The 7,401-nt window shown below is 38.4% G+C and overlaps 1 long non-coding RNA gene and 1 other non-coding gene across 2 annotated transcripts; both read left to right on the top strand.

Moving 5' to 3' along the window:
- The first annotated feature begins 3,133 nt into the window (after positions 1 to 3,133).
- Positions 3,134 to 6,880, top strand: LOC139966028 (uncharacterized). The gene is made up of 3 exons (XR_011792415.1): positions 3,134 to 4,605; positions 5,284 to 5,392; positions 5,844 to 6,880. It is a non-coding gene; the product is annotated as an uncharacterized lncRNA (long non-coding RNA).
- Positions 6,184 to 6,290, top strand: LOC139967140 (U6 spliceosomal RNA). Its single transcript, XR_011792906.1, has one exon. It is a non-coding gene; the product is annotated as a U6 spliceosomal RNA (small nuclear RNA).
- Positions 6,881 to 7,401: the final 521 nt, after the last annotated feature.

The following is a 7,401-nucleotide window of genomic DNA, read 5'->3' as shown; positions in this document are numbered from 1 at the left end:
AACGACGTAAACTAAATTCTTTCTTAAATAATCATAAGTACGATTTCATTTATTTACACGAGACACATTCTATCCCTTCGGACAATTCTATTTGTGCCAATGGGTGGGGAGGTAAATTTTTAAAGTATCTCATGGTTCAAACTGCAGTAAAGGTATTGCAATTCTAATTAATCCGGTTTTTAATATGTCTGTGAACGATGCTATTCATGATACAGATGGGCGTTTCATAATTTTGAACCGGTTAAATATCTCGAGTTAGTTAAAATTAACGACCATAATATAGAAAACGTTTCCCTTTTTACTAAGCTTGAAAGTTACCTTAGTAAGCACGACTGGGATTCAATTGTATGGGGAGGTGACTTTAAAGGGTGTGAAGACTCGCGCAAAAAGAAACGTCTTATGCCGGTAATTTGACCTAGTTTCGAATGAGGTGTAACAGAAGTGTTAAACACCACCATCGATCCCAGAAAATACACACACAGCTTGCTACCAACAAAAAGGAGTTTAACCCCTGCTCGACCTCGCGAGAGGTCCTACGGGGATAATAGTATTGTTTTATAGAATAGACACTTTTTTTTTTCTTGGGAAAGTTGTCTATGTTCATTGATTTTTATATCGTTAAGTTAATACAGGATGGGCAGGTTATTGGCTGCCTTCTGACTATGCGCAGTGGGATTTTCGGTGGAGTGATCTATAAAAGGCAGCATGGGGTCCCGCAAGTTCATCACTTCGTCACTTCTTCGAATTAGGTAATTGACGGAGTCAGATCATTGTAATTTTGTTTTGTTTGTAAGAGAATCGACAGAGAAGAAATTATACCGATTCACTAATCAAATCCTGTCTCGTCAACTTGTTTTTGTGTGAACTATCAGTGTTTTCTTCTATCGCCCGTTCGAGACGTCTCCTGAAGAAGCGTAGAATACGGCATCAAGATATACTCCAGTACCTCTCTCTCTCTCTCTCTCGCGAGTCCCGATATAATATTACAGTAAGTTGGCCCGACGTTTCGATCCTAGCAGGATCTTCTTCATAGGCTAAAATGAGGCTTTAAGTAACAGTTTTGAATACGGAAAGGTTTTGGTTATTTGGGAAGTGAGTTAAATGCTACTTTGTATTTTCATTAGGAGTTTTTCGATCAATGGATCATTCTCTAGGTTGTTTTTATAAAGTTTGGTGTTAAATTCTACGAGTAGGTGAAAACAGATTTTGTGTTTCCTGCGCGGAGAACGTGAGAAGTAGCTATATATGAAGGGATTTTTAGGGCAAGTCGATAATCTGTGGTGTGGATTCTATTTAAAATTTGTTTATTGGGATTTGAAATGGTAAGCAAGGAGATGCTTCCGTAACTGAGAATTGGTTTTACTTTGGATTTGTAGATTTGGATAGTGGTTTTCGGAGGGAAATTATAATTGTGTGAGAGGATTTGGTTGTATTTAAGGTGGGACCAGCAGCGTCCTGCAGTTCTATTACAGTGTAGATTAAACGATAATTTACTATCAAAAGTGATACCGAGGAAGGTTGCATTGGGAGAGGCAGTGATTGAGGTGTTAAAAAGATTGATTTTGGAAATATGGTTACGGTATTTTGAGTTTTTAAAGGAGAAATTGACTAGGTTAGATTTTGAGGGGTTTATTTTTATTCTCCACATCGAGCACCAGTTTTCGAGATGTGTAATCACTGTTTTTTTGATATTTAATTCCGTCATACTTGCTACCGTCGGTAATTAAACACTAGTGTACATTCAGTACATACAGTTGCGGTCAATACCCACAGCACAGTATACAAACGATACAGCGTTAGACATCTCAGGTCCAGCTAAAGATAACAAGGTATCACGTTTCATTACTGTCTGCATTTTAGCGATATACGAACAAAACGTCAATTGCAAGCAACAGAAAGTTAACTTTTTCAGATGGCCGCACGCGGTTTGGGACGAGTCTTCAATGCCTTTAAGGTTGAACTGGATAGAATTGTAAACTAAAATAGGCTATTAATTGAAACTTGTACGATAGGACGCAAACTTTGCTGCCAGGAATCGTAGTACTCAGCGGGAAACTCACTAATACCAGGGAGTTGTTTCCATAACCATGGGCGGCGATCATGGGGGGGGGGGGCGGGGGGGGGGGGGGAAATGAAAATTGAATGAAATTGAAATGTTCGGAAACTGGGAATCCTGCAAAATTATCACGAATAGATTTTTTGTGATTATTAAAACGTAAGCGGAACCGTGAGCCTGTTTCACCTACATAATTGCCCTCTTTGCAAAGTACACAATAGAAAATGTAAATTACATTAATAGAATCACAAGAGAGGGAAGGGGGTCTTAGACTAAAGTCAACATTTGGAATCTTGACCACGGTGCCTGGGGTAATATGGGGGCATATTTGGCATCTAGGTTTACCGCAAGGAAAATTGCCTGCGGAGGTGGAAACCACCCCACCTACCAGTTTCCGAACATTTCAATCTTCATAGTCATTCTCTAAAAAACCTAAAATGTATTTTAATTGCCTCGAACTTCAAATCAACCACTGAACGTAAACGTAAAGAAATCGATTGGATCTTTCGTATTAAGTCTAACATCACCGGCCTCAACAAAGACTTGGGACCCCTTAACAACTATCAGTTCTACAAGCATATGTAATCCGTTCTTTGCTCCTTAATCCGCTTCCTGTATAGTCATGGTTTATTCGGTTTTAATTCCATCATTGCAACTTACACTTATCTAGCGTCATTCTTTCATTGTGTCACATTTTGTACTTTTCATTCGACTGCCAAGTATTGCTGACGAAGGTCCCAGGGGGACCGAAAATTCCAATATATTTTCTAAAACTTACTCCTTTTTTGTCAATTATGAGTCATATCTTATTTCTCTGGTTTTCTCTAATAATAATAATATATATATATATATAAACCAAATTTCATATATATATATATATATATATATATATATATATATATATAAACCAAATTTCATATATATATATATATATATATATATATATATATATATATATATATATATATATATATATATATATATATATAGTAGCCGTTTTAAGAGGTTTTAATATTTGTACACCAATAAATTAACTGTGTCTGAATTTTCGAAAATTCCTTGACCAACAGTCTTGATCATACTTCCCTCTACTCGTACAATTTTGACCGGTCTGTTAAGGGTTGAAGGTTTTTTTTCTATATTGGTTGTCCATAGATGAAATTTTGTGCAACATTATGGGTATGTTTTGAAGTGAATTTATTATTCAAATTCTGAACAAATAATGGGCTTAAAACCTTGAAAAGTAGGGCTGACTGGTATTGTGGGGCGTTACGTAGAATTACCTACAAAAGCAATGATCCACAGGAGATGCGATGAGGTCGAACATAATGTGTGACTAGAGAGAATCTTGAAAAAGGTTATGAATGAAAAAAACTATTGGGAAAAACTTGGTTCTCAGGCAAAAGTGTACATCTGGTTGGTCATTTTCAAGCCCGAGAAGTGCCTTTTCCGGTTATCTGGAGGGCTATCAAAACCAGAAATTTTCTTGTACGCTGCGCGCCAACTGATGGTGGCGCTCCGCTTAGATAGTAATTCGCCTGCTCCCAAGCAAATGTCCCCCCCCCCCCAATATTTGAAACAAATCGCCGCCCCTGTCCATAACAACTCCCTGCTAATACGTATATCCTGAATCTGCCTTCCATAACAACTCCCTGCTCCGAATGCATCTCTTCACGTTTATCTTAAGTTTGATTAATGATTATTATCACTGCGGATCTTTCTTCTCCTGTTTCGCCTCCGTAAGTTGACATTCCAACTGATTGAACACTTGCAATGTTATTAATCTGACCCAGAAGACCACGTGTGGGAAGACTGTGGTAATAGCAGTTCCAATCATTACATTGGAAACAGAAACTTGTTCTGTCTCTGTGCGGGGAAACCCGGTTCGCTTTAGTTTGCTATTTAGAGCACCCATGTGTGTGATTGGCACAGAATTCTAAATACGGCAGCGCGCCATGGTAGGTTTTCGACCTAAGCAAGAACTAGAGTTATAAACCAACCTCGATATTCTCGATAGATACCGAAGCCTGGGTAATGTTCGTTTCATTTTTGACAAGGCGCTGCATGAGTGGAATGCAGTGGCCGGGCTCTATCGTTTAGGACTGGGCAGTAGTTGAGGGTTTATGCATATCAGTGTACTTCAACCACTGATCTGTACACTAACAGATCAGTGACTTCAACACAGCCGATGGAAGAAACCAGGTCGATAGCTGTGAGGTTAAACTGCGGGGTTAGGTTCGCCGAGTTGTTGTTCGTTGAACTTTCTCAACGAAAGATTGGCACACTGTTTTTTTTTTAAACTTCGAAGCAAGGCAGAGTGACGTGTTAGGACTTGAAGAAACGCCGCATAGATGTGCTATGTATGCAGGTGGTTCTTAGAGCAGAATTAAGTTCTTATATTCTGCTGTATGAGCTTGGATATAGACAGAAATGCGCGGGATGAAGATTGATTGATGAAGAAATTATTCCGAAGTCACTGAGGGTAGGTTATTTACAGACAATATTGCGAAGCTACTGAACGACCATAGGAAGGACACACCGTGTGAAAGGTGAGTAGGTAACCTCAGGGGTGCATAGCGTGACGGCAGGCCGTTGGCGGGGTAGTTAATTGGAAGGAGAGGGGGAGACTAGTCTAAAGTATGCCGGGTTTATTTAGCGTAGTCAATAATGCCTATGAGTTTGAGATTAATTAAGTTGAAGCTCGAATCCAGCTGTAGCTATAGGCTTCCTGTGTACTGATCATACTCGAGAATGTTATTAGTGGGCATTTTTCTCATTTCCAAACAGACTAATGAACGTTAGTTCCAATAGAATCGGCTATTTATATATAGGCCTATATAGCTTATAAGCTATTGTCCAAGCCAATACAGCAGGTTAATTGGCCGTAAGATATACATTTGCGAGGCTGGTCACGTGAAATTTAGAAAAGGTAGGCCCTATATTTAGGTCAGGTCAACTAAAGAAAACTTGGATTGATCTGATGGTATAGCTTGGTTCCGTTACTGAAATAAATAGTTTTGACATTTAATCGTGGTATTTAAATACCAAGTTTAAATTTGGCAATAATTTAGGAATCCACCCCGCTGCACCTCCTATTTCACTAAATGAACTCACTACACGAATCACTATAGCTATGCCTGCTTGGTGGATCAATTGTAAGATATTTTGGACGATTCCTTGGAATTCTACCTCGCTCTTTCTTTTCTTACTGCTCTCTTTTCTGAAAGATCCGCCTACTGAATATTCATACAAGTCTTGTAAGTATACATACACTCATCTACAATCAACCCTCCTGTTCAGGTGAATTGGTGTTAATACCGTGGTCTTATGTAAATGGTAAGCATGGCTACATTACTGTTTGCAGATTTGCTATACAACTCGCCGTAGACGGCTAGAAAGCATGGATATCAGTGCCTCAAATTTAGAGTGCAGTCATGTGGTGTAGATTAAAGGCATTTAATGTTTTACTTATTTGTAATAACTGTATGGATGAGAAAGATCGGTTAACATAAATTAAAGTATATGTCATCAAGTTTAGTTTTAATGTTAACAATTTGTTGTGAAGTTCACACTTGAAATATAGAACTTTACAGATCGACGATTTTGAGGAATCACCAACCTTGGTTTTTGTATAGCGCCCTCTACTTGCAACATGAATATTCATTAGATGAATTCAGTACAATTTCGCTTATTTTTACAGCATAAACAAAATAACAAACGTCAATAGTGACATAAATGACTCTCTGTTTCATGATAATTCATATCTCATGTTTCGTTTGTTCTACAGATAGTAGTAAAGGCCTCGGAAGACAGAAATTTGCTTATTCAATCAACGAATGACGTCATCAGCGTGGCCATGTAAGTCTGTTGTCGACTCGACAAAGGACTACACGGAAAAGGATAACAGAGTCATATTTCTGAAAGATGATAATCTCATAGTTTTCCTTAAATGTATTACAAATAATTTTAAAGATCCGTTGAAAAAGTTGTAAAATTTGCAGAGATTGTGTCTGTCATTTATGAATAACCTGACGAATGATGAATAAAACCAAAAATTACACTACAACATATGTCACATTGTTACAGTGTTGTGCAGTATATATTACCACTACAACAGTACTCTAGACGTGCTCGCTTCGGCGGCACATATACTAAAATTGGAACGATACAGAGAAGATTAGCATGGCCCCTGCGCAAGGATGACACGCAAAATCGTGAAGCGTTCCATATTTTTCGCTTTGTTTTGCATGAATTTTTTCATTTTCGTACCAAAAACGACCATTTTCATCTTTTATGTTCAAACAAAATAGTATGAAGATTCTTGCTCATAAAGGAATGATGTAAAGCTTTGCTTATCATTTATTTACACGTTTCCATGACTATAGGCCTAAACCTTTCCAAATTTGGTCCCCTAACTTTCCCACCAACCTCTTCCCCTTCCACCCATCCCCGTCTTCGTTGAAATCCCAAACATGCCTGTCTATACAAATATTCTATTTGAATTTTGTAAAGCTTCGAAATGAATGAGCAGTGTTGTTGATTGTGTGTAAACCTTCGTGACTTAAATGTTGTCTCCCTCATTTTTAATGTTCACATCCGTACCTCTTGTGTGTACTCCTGTCCCTCCCTCTTGAATGATCTAAATACGTCGAAATTCTCTATAGCAGGGTTTCCATAACTTTATCCCCTCACGGAACCCCTGTGGATGTCAGAGTTGTCCACGCACCCCCAACTTTTCGAGACACGATGTGAGTCATTATTATACTATAATACGCATAACAGTGCTTCGTAAAAGATCAAGTTCATAGTGTAATATTGTACTGTCATGCACCAAAGTCATGCAGCCTGTGTCTGTTTCATAATTCAGTTATTTATCACATGAACGGTAGGCTACTACTATGGCAACATATGCGCATGGAACGCGAAAAGCGTTTGTCGATAGGTACGACTTTTGTTCAGTACTAAATTATATGATATATCAGATTTTATTTCAACAAAAAGTATTATAGACTCACAAAAACGTCTCATGAACCCACTGGGATGAACTCTCGCACCCCCTGGGGGTTCATGCACCCCAGTTACGTAGAAACCCTATAGAAGGGTCTCTACAGTTAGGGAACCCCTGCTCTATAGGGTCCACTCATTGTTGTTCATATGTTCATTGCTGTTCATACTTCGTTATTTTTGCAAATTGTACTATTGTAGTTGTAGGAAACAAATAACGAAACGTAACCTATAAATGGATAGAGCTCTTGACTGTATGCATTATATATCTTGTCCATGCCGTTTGTGATACTCTTTTTCTCGCGTGCAAACTGTCCACTGAGTCCGTTTCTGCCAACCAC

Source organism: Apostichopus japonicus, chromosome 4 (genome assembly GCF_037975245.1).
Source record: "Apostichopus japonicus isolate 1M-3 chromosome 4, ASM3797524v1, whole genome shotgun sequence".
In the NCBI taxonomy this organism is placed as follows: domain Eukaryota; kingdom Metazoa; phylum Echinodermata; class Holothuroidea; order Aspidochirotida; family Stichopodidae; genus Apostichopus; species Apostichopus japonicus.
The sequence above is the reverse complement of the archived record's forward strand: the minus strand, read 5'-3'. Positions and strand labels throughout refer to the sequence as shown.